The sequence below is a fragment of the Pristiophorus japonicus genome, unplaced genomic scaffold (assembly GCF_044704955.1).
Source record: "Pristiophorus japonicus isolate sPriJap1 unplaced genomic scaffold, sPriJap1.hap1 HAP1_SCAFFOLD_158, whole genome shotgun sequence".
Lineage (NCBI taxonomy): Eukaryota > Metazoa > Chordata > Chondrichthyes > Pristiophoridae > Pristiophorus > Pristiophorus japonicus.
This window is the reverse complement of record NW_027251257.1, coordinates 456,931-474,060: the sequence shown is the minus strand read 5'-3', so window position 1 is coordinate 474,060 and position 17,130 is coordinate 456,931. Positions and strand designations below refer to the sequence as shown.

At 48.9% G+C, this 17,130-nt stretch overlaps 1 protein-coding gene and 1 pseudogene across 1 annotated transcript in view; both read left to right on the top strand.

Moving 5' to 3' along the window:
* Positions 1-7,464, top strand: part of LOC139243030 (zinc finger protein 420-like) — a 124,025-nt pseudogene extending 116,561 nt beyond the window's left edge.
* LOC139243026 (zinc finger protein 229-like) overlaps positions 1-17,130 on the top strand; it is a 484,823-nt gene that overhangs the window by 31,612 nt on the left and 436,081 nt on the right. The gene's annotated exons all lie outside the window — the stretch shown is intronic.

Here is a 17,130-nt window from a genome sequence, read left to right as displayed (position 1 = left end):
TTTATATTACACTGGACCATGTCTCTGTTTATATTACACTCGACCCTGTCTCTGTTTATATTACACTCGACCCTATCTCTGTTTATAAATAGAGGTATAAGAGTACAAAAGCGTGGAAATATATGATGAACCTGTACAAAACACTGATCTGGCCTCAACAGGAGTATTGTGCCCAATTCTGGGCACCACACTTAAGGAATGATGTGAAGGTCTTGGAGAAGATGCAGAAAAAATTTACAAGAATGATTCCTTGGATGAGAGACTTCAGTTATCTGGACAGACTGGAGAAGCTGAGATTGCAAGGGGGATAGAGTATAAAAGCAGATAAGTCCTGCTAGAGCTGTACAAGGTATTGGTGAGGCCACAGCTGGAGTACTGCATGCAGTTTTGGTCTCCGTATTTAAGGAACTATATACTTTCATTGTAGGCAGTTCAGAGAAACTTCACTTAGTTGATTCCTGAGATGAAGGGGATAGCTTATGAAGAAAGGTTGAGTAGTTTGGGCCTGTACTCATTGGAGAATGAGAGGTAATCTTATTTGAAACATATAAGATACTGAGGGGGCTCACAAGGTAGATACAGAGAGGATGTTTCCACTCATGGGGGAATCTAGAACCAGAGGGCACAGTTTCAGAATAAGGGGTCACCCATATAAGATTGAGATGAGGGAGAATTTCTTCTCTCAGAGGGTTGTAAATCTGTGGAATTCTCTGCCCCAGGGTGCTGTGGAGGCTGGGTCATTGAATATATTTAAGGCAGAGAAAGACAGATTTTTGAGCGATAAGGAAGTAAGGGGTTATGGGGAGCGGGCAGGGAAGTGGAGCCGAGTCCATGATCAGACCAGCCATGATCTTATTGAATGGCGGAGCAGGCTTGAGGGGCCAAATGGCTTACTTCTGCTCTTATTTCTTATGGTCTCCTTAGAGCAGGGAAGATTGAGAGGAGATTTGATAGAGTTCAAAATCATGAGGGGTCTTGCCAGAGTAGATAGAGATAAACTATTCCCATTGGCTGAAGGGTCGAGAACCAGAGGACACAGATTTAAGGCGATTGGCAAAAGAACCAAAGGCGACACAAGAAAAAACCTTTTAGCGCAGCGAGTGGTTAATATCTGGAATGCACGGCCTGAAAGGGTGGTGGAGGCAGACTGAATCATGGCTTTCAAAAGGGAGTTGGGTAAGTATCTGAAAGAAAAACATTAGCAGGGCTGTGGGGTAAGGGCGGGGGGGAGTGGGACTAGCTGAGGTGCTCTTGCAGAGAGCAGGCACGGGCTCAACTACTGATGTCAGGACTACCGGTACTGCACGGATACAGAATAAATCTCACTCCATCCTGTCCCAAACACTACCAGGGTTGAGCGAGTAAATCTCAGTCTGCAATATTTCAAACATCCCAGGGCAGGTAAAGCACGGGTCAGATACAAAGTAAAGCTCCCTCCACACTGTCCCATCAAACACTCCCAGGGCAGGTAGAGCACGGGGTTAGATACAGAGTAAAGCTCCCTCTACACTGTCCCATCAAACACTCCCAGGGCAGGTAGAGCACGGGGTTAGATACAGAGTAAAACTGGGCTTGTATTCACTGGAGTTCAGAAGAATGAGAGGGGACCTCATAGAAACGTTTAAAATTCTGACGGGTTTAGACAGGTTAGATGCAGAAAGAATGTTCCCAATGTTGGGGAAGTCCAGAACCAGGGGTCACAGTCTGAGGATAAGGGGTAAGCCATTTAGGACCGAGATGAGGAGAAACTTCTTCACCCAGAGAGTGGTGAACCTGTGGAATTCTCTACCACAGAAAGTAGTTGAGGCCAATTCACTAAATATATTCAAAAGGGAGTTAGATGAAGTCCTTACTACTCGGGGGATCAAGGGTTATGGCGAGAAAGCAGGAAGGGGGTACTGAAGTTTCATGTTCAGCCATGAACTCATTGAATGGCGGTGCAGGCTAGAAGGGCTGAATGGCCTGCTCCTGCACCTATTTTCTATGTTTCTATGTTTCTAACCCTTTATTCCCTTATCGCTCAAAAATCTGTCTATCTCTGCCTTAGATTTATTCAATGACCCAGCCTCCACACCTCTCTGGGGCAGAGAATTCCACAGATTTACAACCATCGAAGGGAAGAAATTCTTCCTCATCTCAGATTTAAATAGGCAGCCTCTTATTCTGAGACTCTGTCCCCTAGTTTGGTTCCCCCTATGAATCCCCCTCTCTACATCCACCTTGTCGAGCCCCTCATTATCTTACCTGTTTCGATAAGATCAACTCTCATTCTTCTCTACTCCAGTGGGTATAAGCCCAACCTACTCAACCTATCTTCATTAGTCAACCACCTCATCTCCAGAATCAACCTAGTGAACCTTCTCTGAACAGCATCCAATGCAAGTATATCCCTCCTTAAATACGGAGACCAAAACTGCCGCAGTACTCCAGGTGTGGCCTCACCAATACCCTGTACAGTTGTAGCAGGACTTCTCTGCTTTTATACTCTATCCCCCTTGCAATAAAGGTCAACATTCCATTGGCCTTCCTGATTATTGCAGTCCCTGCATACTAACTTTTTGTGTTTCATGCACAAGGACCCCCAGGTCCCACTGGTCTGCAGCACTTTGTGCAATTTTTCTCCATTTAAATTATAATTTGCTTTTCTATTTTTTCTGCCAAGGTGGATAACATCAAATTTTCCCACATTGTACATCATCTGCCAAAATTTTGCCCACTCACTGAGCATGTGTACATCACTTTGCAGATTTTTTGTGTCCTCACAATTTGCTTTCCCACCCATCTTTGTATCATCAGCAAACTTGGTCCCTTCATCCAGGACATTAATATAGATTGTAAATAGTTGAGTACCCAGCACTGATCCCTGAGGCACCTCACTAGTCACTGTTTGCCAATAGAAAAATGACACATTTATCCTGACACAGATACAAAGTAAAGCTCTCTCGACACTGTCCCATCAAACACTCCCAGGGCAGGGACAGGGGGTTAGATACAGAGTAAAGCTCCCTCTACACTGTCCCATCAAACACTACCAGGGCAGGTACAGCACGGGTTAGATACAGAGTAAAGCTCCCTCTACACTGTCCCATCAAACACTCCCAGGGCAGGTACAGCACGGGTTAGATACAGAGTAAAGCTCCCTCTGCACAGTCCCATCAAACACTCCCAGGGCAGATACAGCACAGGTTAGATACAGAGTAAAGCTCCCTCTACACTGTCCCATCAAACTCTCCCAGGGCAGCTACAGCACAGGTTAGATACAGAGTAAAGCTCCCTCTACACTGTCCCATCAAACACTCCCAGGGCAGGTACAGCACGGGTTAGATACAGAGTAAAGCTCCCTCTATTCTGTCTCATCAAACACTGCCAGGGCAGGTACAGCACAGGTTAGATACAGAGTAAAGCTCCCTCTACACTGTTCCATCAAAAACTCTCAAGGCAAGTACTGCTTTGGTTAGATACAGAGTAAAATTCCTTCTACACTTTTCAAATAAACAGTCCTAGGGCAAGTACTGCATAATTTTGATCAAGGGTAACCCTCTCAAACCTCACTCTACAATTGTACAGGGCCCTGGTGAGACCACACCTGGACTACTGTGCACAGTTTTGCCCTCCTTATCTAAGGAAGGATATACTTGCCTTGCTTAGATACACAGTAAAGCTTCCTCAACACTGTCCCACCAGACATTCCAAGGGCAGTTACAACACAGGTTAGATACAGAGTATATCTCCCTCTGCCCTGTCCCAAGCATTCCAAAATAGATACTAGACACAGAATAAAGCTCCCTCTACTCTGCCGCATCAAACACTCCCAGGGCAGGTACAACATGGTTTAAATACAGAGTAAAGCTCACTCTGTACTGTTCCACAAGACATTCCCAGGGCAGGTACAGCACAGGTTAGATACGGAGTACATCTCCTTCTACCCTGTCCCAACTATTCCAGGGCAGTTTCAGCATTTGTGAGATAGAGAGTAAATCTCCCGCTACATTGTTCCACCGGACATCCCCAGGGTAGGTACAGCACGGGTTAGATACAGAGTAAAGCTCCATCTACACTGTCCCATCAAACACTCCCAGGGCAGGTACAGGGGGTTAGATACAGAGTAAAGCTCCCTCTACACTGTCCCATCAAACACTCCCAGGGCAGGTACAGGGGGTTAGATACAGAGTAAAGCTCCCTCTACACAGTCCCATCAAACACTCCCAGGGCAGGTACAGGGGGTTAGATACAGAGTAAAGCTGCCTCTACACTGTCCCATCAAACACTCCCAGGGCAGGGACAGCACGGGGTTAGATACAGAGTAAAGCTGCCTCTAAACTGTCCCATCAAATCTTACTGAATGGGGAGCAGGCTCGGGGGGGCCGGGTGGCCCACTCCTGCTCCTATTTCTCATGGTCTGATGTACCCAGCATGCCCCGGGGGGGGAGAATGTGCCGCACCCAGACTGCAGGAGCTCCGTGCGCAGGCACGGGCCCTGGCTGTGTTTGGAGCATGCGTGGTGCGTGTAATAGCGGAGGAGACACGTTTTGAACAAGTTCCACAGAAGTGTCCTTTTCAGCGGGACGGAGGCGAGTAATGGACCAGCGGGGAGCCGGGGAAGCTTCATAAACAACTGGTGCCCGCCGCAACCCGGAATAATAACCGGAATATCGGCGGTTGCAGCTTCGAGGCTTTCTCCCGGTCCCAGGCCCAGGCTAACAGCGGCCATCTTGGTGCAGGAAGGCAGGTTCAGCGCTCCGTCGTCTTGGTATAGTGAGTAGCATAGCGGATGCGCGGCAATCTTGGTGCAGGAACAAAGTGAATTATGTCATTGTCTGGGATTGAACCCAGCCAGAGTCAGCACCTTCAGGGGAGGGGAACCAGTGAGTGTAGAACTGCACCCAGCCAGAGTCAGCACCTTCAGGGGAGGGGAACCAGTGAGTGTAGAACTGTACCCAGCCAGAGTCAGTACCTCCAGGGGAGGGGAACCAGTGAGTGTAGAACTGCACCCAGCCAGAGTCAGCACCTTCAGGGGAGGGGAACCAGTGAGTGTAGAACTGTACCCAGCCAGAGTCAGTACCTCCAGGGGAGGGGAACCAGTGAGTGTAGAACTGCACCCAGCCAGAGTCAGCACCTTCAGGGGAGGGGAACCAGTGAGTGTAGAACTGTACCCAGCCAGAGTCAGTACCTCCAGGGGAGGGGAACCAGTGAGTGTAGAACTGTACCCAGCCAGAGTCAGTACCTCCAGGGGAGGGGAACCAGTGAGTGTAGAACTGTACCCAGCCAGAGTCAGCACCTTCAGGGGAGGGGAACCAGTGAGTGTAGAACTGTACCCAGCCAGAGTCAGTACCTCCAGGGGAGGGGAACCAGTGAGTGTAGAACTGTACCCAGCCAGAGTCAGTACCTCCAGGGGAGGGGAACCAGTGAGTGTAGAACTGTACCCAGCCAGAGTCAGTACCTCCAGGGGAGGGGAACCAGTGAGTGTAGAACTGTACCCAGCCAGAGTCAGCACCTTCAGGGGAGGGGAACCAGTGAGTGTAGAACTGTACCCAGCCAGAGTCAGCACCTTCAGGGGAGAGGAACCAGTGAGTGTAGAACTGAACCCAGCCAGAGTCAGCACCTTCAGGGGAGGGGAACCAGTGAGTGTAGAACTGAACCCAGCCAGAGTCAGTACCTTCAGGGGAGGGGAACCAGTGAGTGTAGAACTGCACCCAGCCAGAGTCAGTTCCTTCAGGGGAGAGGAACCAGTGAGTGTAGAACTGAACCCAGCCAGAGTCAGCCCCTTCAGGGGAGGGGAACCAGTGAGTGTAGAACTGCACCCAGCCAGAGTCAGTTCCTTCAGGGGAGAGGAACCAGTGAGTGTAGAACTGTACCCAGCCAGAGTCAGTGTCTTCAGGGGAGAGGAACCAGTGAGTGTAGAACTGAACCCAGCCAGAGTCAGTATCTTCAGGGGAGAGGAACCAGTGAGCGTAGAACTGCACCCAGCCAGAGTCAGTGTCTTCAGGGGAGAGGAACCAGTGAGTGTAGAACTGTACCCAGCCAGAGTCAGTTCATTCAGGGGAGAGGAACCAGTGAGTGTAGAACTGAACCCAGCCAGAATTGGTGGTTATAACTGGGAGTGGAGGAGAAACAGTCTAGAAATGTGTGTTGATTTGGATTTCAGCACAGCAGGAGGGACAATGTGTGGGACATGGATTTACAGCTTTGGAAGAACAAGAGAGGAAAGAATGTTCCATGGAAACTCGATGTGTCTATTCTGAATTTCTGTCTTGTACTGACAGTGATGAGTTTTGTTATCTCCTTTTACAGCGTATTAGAAGGGGAGATTTTCAGACAGGAAACACAAACCAAACATCGCGTCAAGATCTGACGGAGTGAATCGATTCATCAGGACCTGAATATCATCGGTCTTTGAAAGTGGAAGGAAAAACGTTTGTCTGTTCTGTCTGTGGGAAAAGATTTCAAACATCAGTGTGACTGGAAAAGCACCGAGACACACACACACCCGAGTGAGAGTGTTCCAGTGCACTGCCTGTGGAAAGAGCTTTAACCAGTTACACAGCCTGAAAAAACATCGCACCATTCACAGCGGGTAGAAACTGTAATCGTGTTGTGTGTGTGGGCGAGGCTTCAACTGATCATCCAACCTGGAAAGACACAAGGATACCCGCACCATGGAGAAACCGTGGAAATGTGGGGACTGTGAGAAGGTATTCAGAGCACCGTCTGAGCTGGAAATTCATCGACGCAGTCACACTGGGGAGAGGCCGTTCACCTGCCCCGTGTGTGGGAAGGGATTCACTGTGTCATCCAACCTGCTGACACACCAGCGAATTCACACTGGGGAGAGGCCATTCAACTGCTCTGAGTGTGGGACGGGATTCATTCGGTCATCCGACCTGCTGAAACACCAGCGAGTTCACACTGGGGAGAGGCCGTTCACTTGCTCTGACTGTGGGAAGGGATTCACTCAGTCATCCCACCTGCTGGAACACCAGCGAGTTCACACTGGGGAGAGACCGTTCACCTGCTCTGAGTGTGGGAAGGGATTCACTCGGTCATCTGACCTGCTGAAACACCAGCGAGTTCACACTGGGGAGAGGCCGTTCACCTGCTCTGAGTGCGGGAAGGGATTCACTCAGTCATCCCATCTGCTGAAACACCAGCGAGTTCACAAGTAACTGCAGAGGTTGGAATCTGCTGTTATTGCTGCTGTTAATCACATCTCGACTGAACCATGTTCATTATGACATTTGGGATTTGTTTCTGCTGATAACCCGATAACTGGGCTGGACTTTAATATTCTGGATATATTGCTGATGGTGTTCTCGGGGCTGCAGTGTCCATTTAAGAAATGCTGTGTGTTATCTTTCCCCTTAATTCAGCAACTCTCAACAGAAATTTAGTTTGGAATATAATTATGGACTTTTACTTAAATTCTAAATTGATCGTTGGTACAAAATTACAGTAATGTGTGAAAGTTTCCACTGAATAAAATCTCCAATTGGAAAGGGCTTGCTGACAATTCTTACTGACTTGCACGTGACACACAGAGGCCCCTTCATTCTCCACGAGAAAGAAGGGTAATTGGAATTGATGGGGAATCAATGTCCCCAAATGTTGCCCCTCCCATCTGGTGTCACAATCCACTCGGCACAGACAGGAGGGGATTGGTGTCAGTGACTGGGGTGGGTTTATATCAGACAGGAGGAGATTGGTGTCAGTGACTGTGGGGTGGGTTTATATCAGACAGGAGGAGATTGGTGTCAGTGACTGTGGGGTGGTTTTTTATCAGACAGGAGGGGATTGGTGTCAGTGACTGGGGTGAGTTTATATCAGACAGGAGGAGATTGGTGTCAGTGACTGGGGTGGTTTTATATCAGACAGGAGGAGATTGGTGTCAGTGACTGTGGAGTGGGTTTATATCGGATCGGAGGGGAATGGTGTCAGTGTCTGTGGGGTCGGTTTATATCAGAGCGGAGGAGATTGGTGTCATTGTCTTTGGGGTTGGTTTATATCAGACAGGAGGAGATTAGTGTCCGTGACTGTGGGGTGGGTTTATATCAGACAGGAGGAGATTGGTGTCAGTGACTGTGGGGTGGGTTTATATCAGACAGGAGGGGATTGGTGTCAGTGACTGTGGGGTGGGTTTATATCAGACAGGAGTGGATTGGTGTCAGTGACTGTGGTGTGGGTTTATATCAGACAGGAGTGGATTGGTGTCAGTGACTGTGGTGTGGGTTTATATCAGACAGGAGGAGATTGGTGTCAGTGACTGTGGGGTCGGTTTATATCAGACGGAAGGGGATTGGTGTCTGACTGTTGGGTGGGTTTATATCAGATAGGAGGAGATTGGTGTCAGTGACTGTGGTGTGGGTTTATATCAGACAGGAGGCGATTGGTGTCAGTGACTGTGGGGTGGGTTTATATCAGACAGGAGGAGATTGGTGTCTGACTGTGGGGTGGGTTTATATCAGACAGGAGGAGATTAATGTCAGTGACTTTGGGGTGGGTTTATATCAGACAGGAGGGGATTGGTGTCAGTGACTGTGGGGTGGGTTTATATCAGACAGGAGGAGTTTAAGGTCAGTCACTTTGGGGTGGATTTATATCGGATCGGAGGAGATTGGTGTCAGTGACTGTGGTGTGGGTTTATATCAGACAGGAGAAGATTGGTGTCAGTGACTGTGGGGTGGGTTTCTATCAGACAGGAGGTGATTTGTTTCAGTGACTGTGGGGTGGTTTTATGTCAGACAGGAGGAGATTGATGTCAGTGACTTTGGGGTGGGTTTATATCCGTTCGGCGGAGATTGGTGTCAGTGACTGTGGGGGGGTTTATATCAGACAGGAGGAGATTGGTGTCAGTGACTGTGGGGTGGGGTTATATCAGACAGGAGGAGATTGGTGTCAGTGACTGTGGTGTGGGTTTATATCAGACAGGAGGGGGGATTGGTGTCATTGTTTTTGGGGTTGGTTTATATCAGACAGGACGGGATTGGTGTCAGTGACTGTGGGGTGGGTTTATATCAGACAGGAGGGGATTGGTGTCATTGTTTTTGGGGTTGGTTTATATCAGACAGGACGGGATTGGTGTCAGTGACTGGGGTGGGTTTATATCAGACAGGAGGGGATTGGTGTCAGTGACTGTGGGGTGGGTTTATATCAGACAGGATGGGATTGGTGTCTGACTCTGGGGTGGGTTTATATCAGACAGGAGGGGATTGGTGTCTGACTGTTGGGTGGGTTTATATCAGACAGGAGGGGATTGGTGTCAGTGACTGTGGTGTGGGTTTATATCAGACGGGAGGAGATTGGTGTCATTGTTTTTGGGGTTGGTTTATATCAGACAGGACGGGATTGGTGTCAGTGACTGTGGGGTGGGTTTATATCAGAGCGGAGGAGATTGGTGTCATTGTCTTTGGGGTGGGTTTATATCGGATCGGAGGAGATTGGTGTCAGTGACTGTGGGGTGGGCTTATATCAGACAGGAGGAGATTGGTGTCAGTGACTGTGGGGTGGGTTTATATCAGACAGGAGGGGATTGGTGTCAGTGACTGTGGGGTGGGTTTCTATCAGACAGGAGGAGATTGGTGTCAGTGACTGTGGGGTGGGTTTATATCAGACAGGAGGGGATTGATGTCAGTGACTGTGGGGTGGGTTTATATCAGACAGGAGGAGATTGGTGTCAGTGACTGTGGGGTGGGTTTATATCAGACAGGAGGAGATTGGTGTCAGTGACTGTGGGGTGGGTTCATATCAGGCAGGAGGAGATTGGTGTCAGTGACTGTGGGGTGGGTCTATATCAGACAGGAGGAGATTGGTGTCAGTGACTGTGGGGTGGGTTTATATCAGACAGGAGGAGATTTATGTCAGTGACTGTGGGGTGGCTTTATATCAGACAGGAGGAGATTAATGTCAGTGACTGTGGGGTGGGTTTATATCAGACAGGAGGGGATTGGTGTCAGTGACTGTGGGGTGGGTTTATATCAGACAGGAGGGGATTGGTGTCAGTGACTGTGGGGTCGGTTTATATCAGACAGGAGATTGGTGTCAGTGCCTGTGGGGTGAGTTTATATCAGACAGGAGGAGATTGGTGTCATTGTCTTTGGGGTTGGTTTCTATCAGACAGGAGGAGATTGGTGTCAGTGACTGGGGTGAGTTTATATCAGACAGGAGGAGATTGGTGTCAGTGACTGTGGTGGGTTTATATCAGACAGTACGGGATTGGTGTCAGTGACTGTGGGGTGGGTTTATATCAAACAGGAGTAGATTGGTGTCAGTGACGATGGTGTGGGTTTATATCAGACAGGAGGAGATTGGTGTCAGTGACTGTGGGGTGGGTTTATATCAGACAGGAGGGGATTGGTGTCAGTGACTGTGGTGGGTTTATATCAGACAGGAGGAGATTGGGGTCAGTGACTGTGGGGTGGGTTTATATCAGACAGGAGGAGATTGGTGTCAGTGACTGTGGGGTGGTTTTTTATCAGACAGGAGGGGATTGGTGTCAGTGACTGGGGTGAGTTTATATCAGACAGGAGGAGATTGGTGTCAGTGACTGGGGTGGTTTTATATCAGACAGGAGGAGATTGGTGTCAGTGACTGTGGAGTGGGTTTATATCGGATCGGAGGGGAATGGTGTCAGTGTCTGTGGGGTCGGTTTATATCAGAGCGGAGGAGATTGGTGTCATTGTCTTTGGGGTTGGTTTATATCAGACAGGAGGAGATTAGTGTCCGTGACTGTGGGGTGGGTTTATATCAGACAGGAGGAGATTGGTGTCAGTGACTGTGGGGTGGGTTTATATCAGACAGGAGGGGATTGGTGTCAGTGACTGTGGGGTGGGTTTATATCAGACAGGAGTGGATTGGTGTCAGTGACTGTGGTGTGGGTTTATATCAGACAGGAGTGGATTGGTGTCAGTGACTGTGGTGTGGGTTTATATCAGACAGGAGGAGATTGGTGTCAGTGACTGTGGGGTCGGTTTATATCAGACGGAAGGGGATTGGTGTCTGACTGTTGGGTGGGTTTATATCAGATAGGAGGAGATTGGTGTCAGTGACTGTGGTGTGGGTTTATATCAGACAGGAGGCGATTGGTGTCAGTGACTGTGGGGTGGGTTTATATCAGACAGGAGGAGATTGGTGTCTGACTGTGGGGTGGGTTTATATCAGACAGGAGGAGATTAATGTCAGTGACTTTGGGGTGGGTTTATATCAGACAGGAGGGGATTGGTGTCAGTGACTGTGGGGTGGGTTTATATCAGACAGGAGGAGTTTAAGGTCAGTCACTTTGGGGTGGATTTATATCGGATCGGAGGAGATTGGTGTCAGTGACTGTGGTGTGGGTTTATATCAGACAGGAGAAGATTGGTGTCAGTGACTGTGGGGTGGGTTTCTATCAGACAGGAGGTGATTTGTTTCAGTGACTGTGGGGTGGTTTTATGTCAGACAGGAGGAGATTGATGTCAGTGACTTTGGGGTGGGTTTATATCCGTTCGGCGGAGATTGGTGTCAGTGACTGTGGGGGGGTTTATATCAGACAGGAGGAGATTGGTGTCAGTGACTGTGGGGTGGGGTTATATCAGACAGGAGGAGATTGGTGTCAGTGACTGTGGTGTGGGTTTATATCAGACAGGAGGGGGGATTGGTGTCATTGTTTTTGGGGTTGGTTTATATCAGACAGGACGGGATTGGTGTCAGTGACTGTGGGGTGGGTTTATATCAGACAGGAGGGGATTGGTGTCATTGTTTTTGGGGTTGGTTTATATCAGACAGGACGGGATTGGTGTCAGTGACTGGGGTGGGTTTATATCAGACAGGAGGGGATTGGTGTCAGTGACTGTGGGGTGGGTTTATATCAGACAGGATGGGATTGGTGTCTGACTCTGGGGTGGGTTTATATCAGACAGGAGGGGATTGGTGTCTGACTGTTGGGTGGGTTTATATCAGACAGGAGGGGATTGGTGTCAGTGACTGTGGTGTGGGTTTATATCAGACGGGAGGAGATTGGTGTCATTGTTTTTGGGGTTGGTTTATATCGGATCGGAGGAGATTGGTGTCAGTGACTGTGGGGTGGGCTTATATCAGACAGGAGGAGATTGGTGTCAGTGACTGTGGGGTGGGTTTATATCAGAGCGGAGGAGATTGGTGTCATTGTCTTTGGGGTGGGTTTATATCGGATCGGAGGAGATTGGTGTCAGTGACTGTGGGGTGGGCTTATATCAGACAGGAGGAGATTGGTGTCAGTGACTGTGGGGTGGGTTTATATCAGACAGGAGGGGATTGGTGTCAGTGACTGTGGGGTGGGTTTCTATCAGACAGGAGGAGATTGGTGTCAGTGACTGTGGGGTGGGTTTATATCAGACAGGAGGGGATTGATGTCAGTGACTGTGGGGTGGGTTTATATCAGACAGGAGGAGATTGGTGTCATTGTTTTTGGGGTTGGTTTATATCAGACAGGAGGAGATTGGTGTCAGTGACTGTGGGGTGGGTCTATATCAGACAGGAGGAGATTGGTGTCAGTGACTGTGGGGTGGGTTTATATCAGACAGGAGGAGATTTATGTCAGTGACTGTGGGGTGGCTTTATATCAGACAGGAGGAGATTAATGTCAGTGACTGTGGGGTGGGTTTATATCAGACAGGAGGGGATTGGTGTCAGTGACTGTGGGGTGGGTTTATATCAGACAGGAGGGGATTGGTGTCAGTGACTGTGGGGTCGGTTTATATCAGACAGGAGATTGGTGTCAGTGCCTGTGGGGTGAGTTTATATCAGACAGGAGGAGATTGGTGTCATTGTCTTTGGGGTTGGTTTCTATCAGACAGGAGGAGATTGGTGTCAGTGACTGGGGTGAGTTTATATCAGACAGGAGGAGATTGGTGTCAGTGACTGTGGTGGGTTTATATCAGACAGTACGGGATTGGTGTCAGTGACTGTGGGGTGGGTTTATATCAAACAGGAGTAGATTGGTGTCAGTGACGATGGTGTGGGTTTATATCAGACAGGAGGAGATTGGTGTCAGTGACTGTGGGGTGGGTTTATATCAGACAGGAGGGGATTGGTGTCAGTGACTGTGGTGGGTTTATATCAGACAGGAGGAGATTGGGGTCAGTGACTGTGGGGTGGGTTTATATCAGACAGGAGGGGATTGGTGTCTGACTGTTGTGTGGGTTTATATCAGACAGGAGGAGATTGGTGTCAGTGACTGTGGGGTGGGTTTATATCAGACAGGAGGGGATTGGTGTCAGTGACTGTGGTGTGGGTTTATATCAGAAAGGAGGGGATTGGTGTCAGTGATTGTGGGGTGGGTTTAGATCAGACAGGAGGGGATTGGTGTCAGTGACTGTGGGGTGGGTTTATATCAGACAGGAGAAGTTCAATGTCAGTGACTTTGGGGTAGGTTTATATCGGATCGGAGGAGATTGGTGTCAGTTACTGTGGGTTGGGTTTATATCAGACAGGAGGAGATTGGTGTCATTGACTGTGCGGTGGGTTTACATAAGAAAGGAGGAGATTGGTGTCATTGTCTTTGGGGTTGGTTTATATCAGACAGGAGGGGATGGTGTCAGTGACTGTGGGGTGGGTTTATATCAGACAGGAGGAGATTGGTGTCAGTGACGGTGGGGTGGGTTTATATCAGACAGGAGGAGATTGGTGTCATTGTCTTTGGGGTTGGTTTATATCAGACAGGAGTGGATTGGTGTCAGTGACTGTGGGGTGGGTTTATATCAGACAGGAGGAGATTGGTATCAGTGACTGTGGGGTGGGTTTATATCAGACAGGAGGGGATTGGTGTCGGTGACTGTGGGGTGAGTTTATATCAGACAGGAGGAGATTGGTGTCAGTGACTGGGGTGGGTTTATATCAGACAGGAGGAGATTCGTGTCAGTGACTGTGGGGTGGGTTTATATCAGACAGGAGGAGATTGGTGTCAGTGACTGTGGGGTGAGCTTATATCAGACAGGAGGGGATTGGTGTCAGTGACTGTGGGGTGGGTTTATATCAGACAGGAGGGGATTGGTGTCAGTGACTGTGGGGTGGGTTTATATCAGACAGGAGGAGATTGGTGTCAGTGACTGTGGGTTGGGTTTATATCAGACAGGAGGAGATTGGTGTCATTGACTGTGATGTGGGTTTATATAAGAAAGGAGGAGATTGGTGTCATTGTCTTTGGGGTTGGTTTATATCAGACAGGAGGAGATTGGTGTCAGTGACTGTGGGATGGGTTTATATCAGACAGGAGGAGATTGGTGTTATTGACTGTCGGGTGGGTTTATATAAGAAAGGAGGAGATTGGTGTCATTGTCTTTGGGGTTGGTTTATATCAGACAGGAGGAGATTGGTGTCAGTGACTTTGGGGTGGGTTTATATCAGACAGGAGATTGGTGTCAGTGCCTGTGGTGTGAGTTTATATCAGACAGGAGGAGATTGGTGTCAGTGACTGTGGGTTGGGTTTATATCAGACAGGAGGAGATTGGTGTCATTGTCTTTGGGGTTGGTTCATATCAGACAGGAGGAGATTGGTGTCAGTGACTGTGGGGTGGGTTTATATCAGACAGGAGGAGATTGGTGTCAGTGACTGTGTGGTGGGTTTATATCAGACAGAAGGAGATTAATGTCAGTGACTTTGGGGTGGGTTTATATCAGACAGGAGATTGGTGTCAGTGCTTGTGGGGTGAGTTTATATCAGACAGGAGGAGATTGGTGTCAGTGACTGTGGGGTTGGTTTGTATCAGACAGGAGGGGATTGGTGTCAGTGACTGTGGGGTGGGTTTATATCAGACAGGAGTGGATTGATGTCAGTGACTGTGGGTTGGGTTTATTCCAGACAGGAGGAGATTGGTGTCAGTGACTGTGGGGTGGGTTTATATCAGACAGGAGTGGATTGTTGTCAGTGACTGTGGGGTGGGTTTATATCAGACAGGAGGGGATTGGTGTCAGTGACTGTGGGGTGGGTTTATATCAGACAGGAGGAGATTAGTGTCAGTGACTGTGGGGTCGGTTTATATCAGACAGGAGGGGATTGGTGTCAGTGACTTTGGGGTGGGTTTATATCGGATCAGAGGAGATTGGTGTCAGTGACTGTGGGGTGGATTTATATCAGACAGGAGGGGATTGGTGTCAGTTACTGTGGGGTGGGTTTGTATCAGACAGGACGGGATTGGTGTCAGTGACTGCGGGGTGGGTTTGTATCAGACAGGACGGGATTGGTGTCAGTGACTGTGGGGTGAGTTTATATCAGACAGGAGGAGATTGGTGTCAGTGACTGTGGGGTGGCTTTATATCAGACAGGAGGAGATTAATGTCAGTGACTTTGGGGTGGGTTTATATCAGACAGGAGATTGGTGACAGTACCTGTGGGGTGAGTTTATATCAGACAGGAGGAGATTGGTGTCAGTGAATGTGGGGTTGGTTTATATCAGACAGGAGGGGATTGGTGTCAGTGACTGTGGGGTGGGTTTATATCAGACAGGAGGAGATTGGTGTCAGTGACTGTGGGGTTGGTTTATATCAGACAGGAGGAGATTGGTGTCAGTGACTGTGGGGTGGGTTTATATCAGACAGGAGGGGATTGGTGTCAGTGACTGTGGGGTGGGTTTATATCAGACAGGAGGAGATTGGTGTCAGTGACTGTGGGGTGGGTTTATATCAGACAGGAGGAGATTGGTGTCAGTGACTGTGGGGTGGGTTTATATCAGACAGGAGGAGATTGGTGTCAGTGACTGTGGGGGGGTTTATATCAGACAGGAGGGGATTGGTGTCAGTGACTGTGGGGTGAGCTTATATCAGACAGGAGGGGATTGGTGTCAGTGACTGTGGGGTGGGTTTATATCAGACAGGAGGGGATTGGTGTCAGTGACTGTGGGGTGGGTTTATATCAGACAGGAGGAGGTTGGTGTCAGTGACTGTGGGGTGGGTTTATATCAGACAGGAGGAGATTGGTGTCAGTGACTGTGGGTTGGGTTTATATCAGACAGGAGGAGATTGGTGTCATTGACTGTGATGTGGGTTTATATAAGAAAGGAGGAGATTGGTGTCATTGTCTTTGGGGTTGGTTTATATCAGACAGGAGGAGATTGGTGTCAGTGACTGTGGGGTGGGTTTATATCAGACAGGAGATTGGTGTCAGTGCCTGTGGTGTGAGTTTATATCAGACAGGAGGAGATTGGTGTCAGTGACTGGGGTGGGTTTATATCAGACAGGAGGAGATTGGTGTCAGTGACTGTGTGGTGGGTTTATATCAGACAGAAGGAGATTAATGTCAGTGACTTTGGGATGGGTTTATATCAGACAGGAGATTGGTGTCAGTGCTTGTGGGGTGAGTTTATATCAGACAGGAGGAGATTGGTGTCAGTGACTGTGGGGTTGGTTTGTATCAGACAGGAGGGGATTGGTGTCAGTGACTGTGGGGTGGGTTTATATCAGACAGGAGTGGATTGATGTCAGTGACTGTGGGTTGGGTTTATTCCAGACAGGAGGAGATTGGTGTCAGTGACTGTGGGGTGGGTTTATATCAGACAGGAGGGGATTGGTGTCAGTGACTGTGGGGTGGGTTTATATCAGACAGGAGGAGATTAGTGTCAGTGACTGTGGGGTGGGTTTATATCAGACAGGAGGGGATTGATGTCAGTGACTGTGGGGTGGGTTTATATCAGACAGGAGGAGATTAGTGTCAGTGACTGTGGGGTGGGTTTATATCAGACAGGAGGAGATTGGTGTCAGTGACTGTGGGGTGGGTTTATATCAGACAGAGGAGATTGGGGTCAGTGACTGTGGGGGGGGTTTATGTCCGACAGGAAGGGATTGGTGTCAGTGACTGTGGGGTGGGTTTATATCAGACAGGAGGAGATTAAGGTCACTGACTTTGGGGTGGATTTATTTCGGATCGGAGGAGATTGGTGTCAGTGACTGTGGGGTAGGTTTATATCAGACAGGAGGGGATTGGTGTCAGTGACTGTGGGGTGGGTTTATATCAGACAGGAGGAGATTGGGGTCAGTGACTGTGGGGGGGGTTTATGTCCGACAGGAAGGGATTGGTGTCAGTGACTGTGGGGTGGGATTATATCAGACAGGAGGAGATTGGTGTCAGTGACTGTGGGGTGGGTTTATATCAGACAGGAGAAGTTTAATGTCAGTGACTTTTGGGTGGAT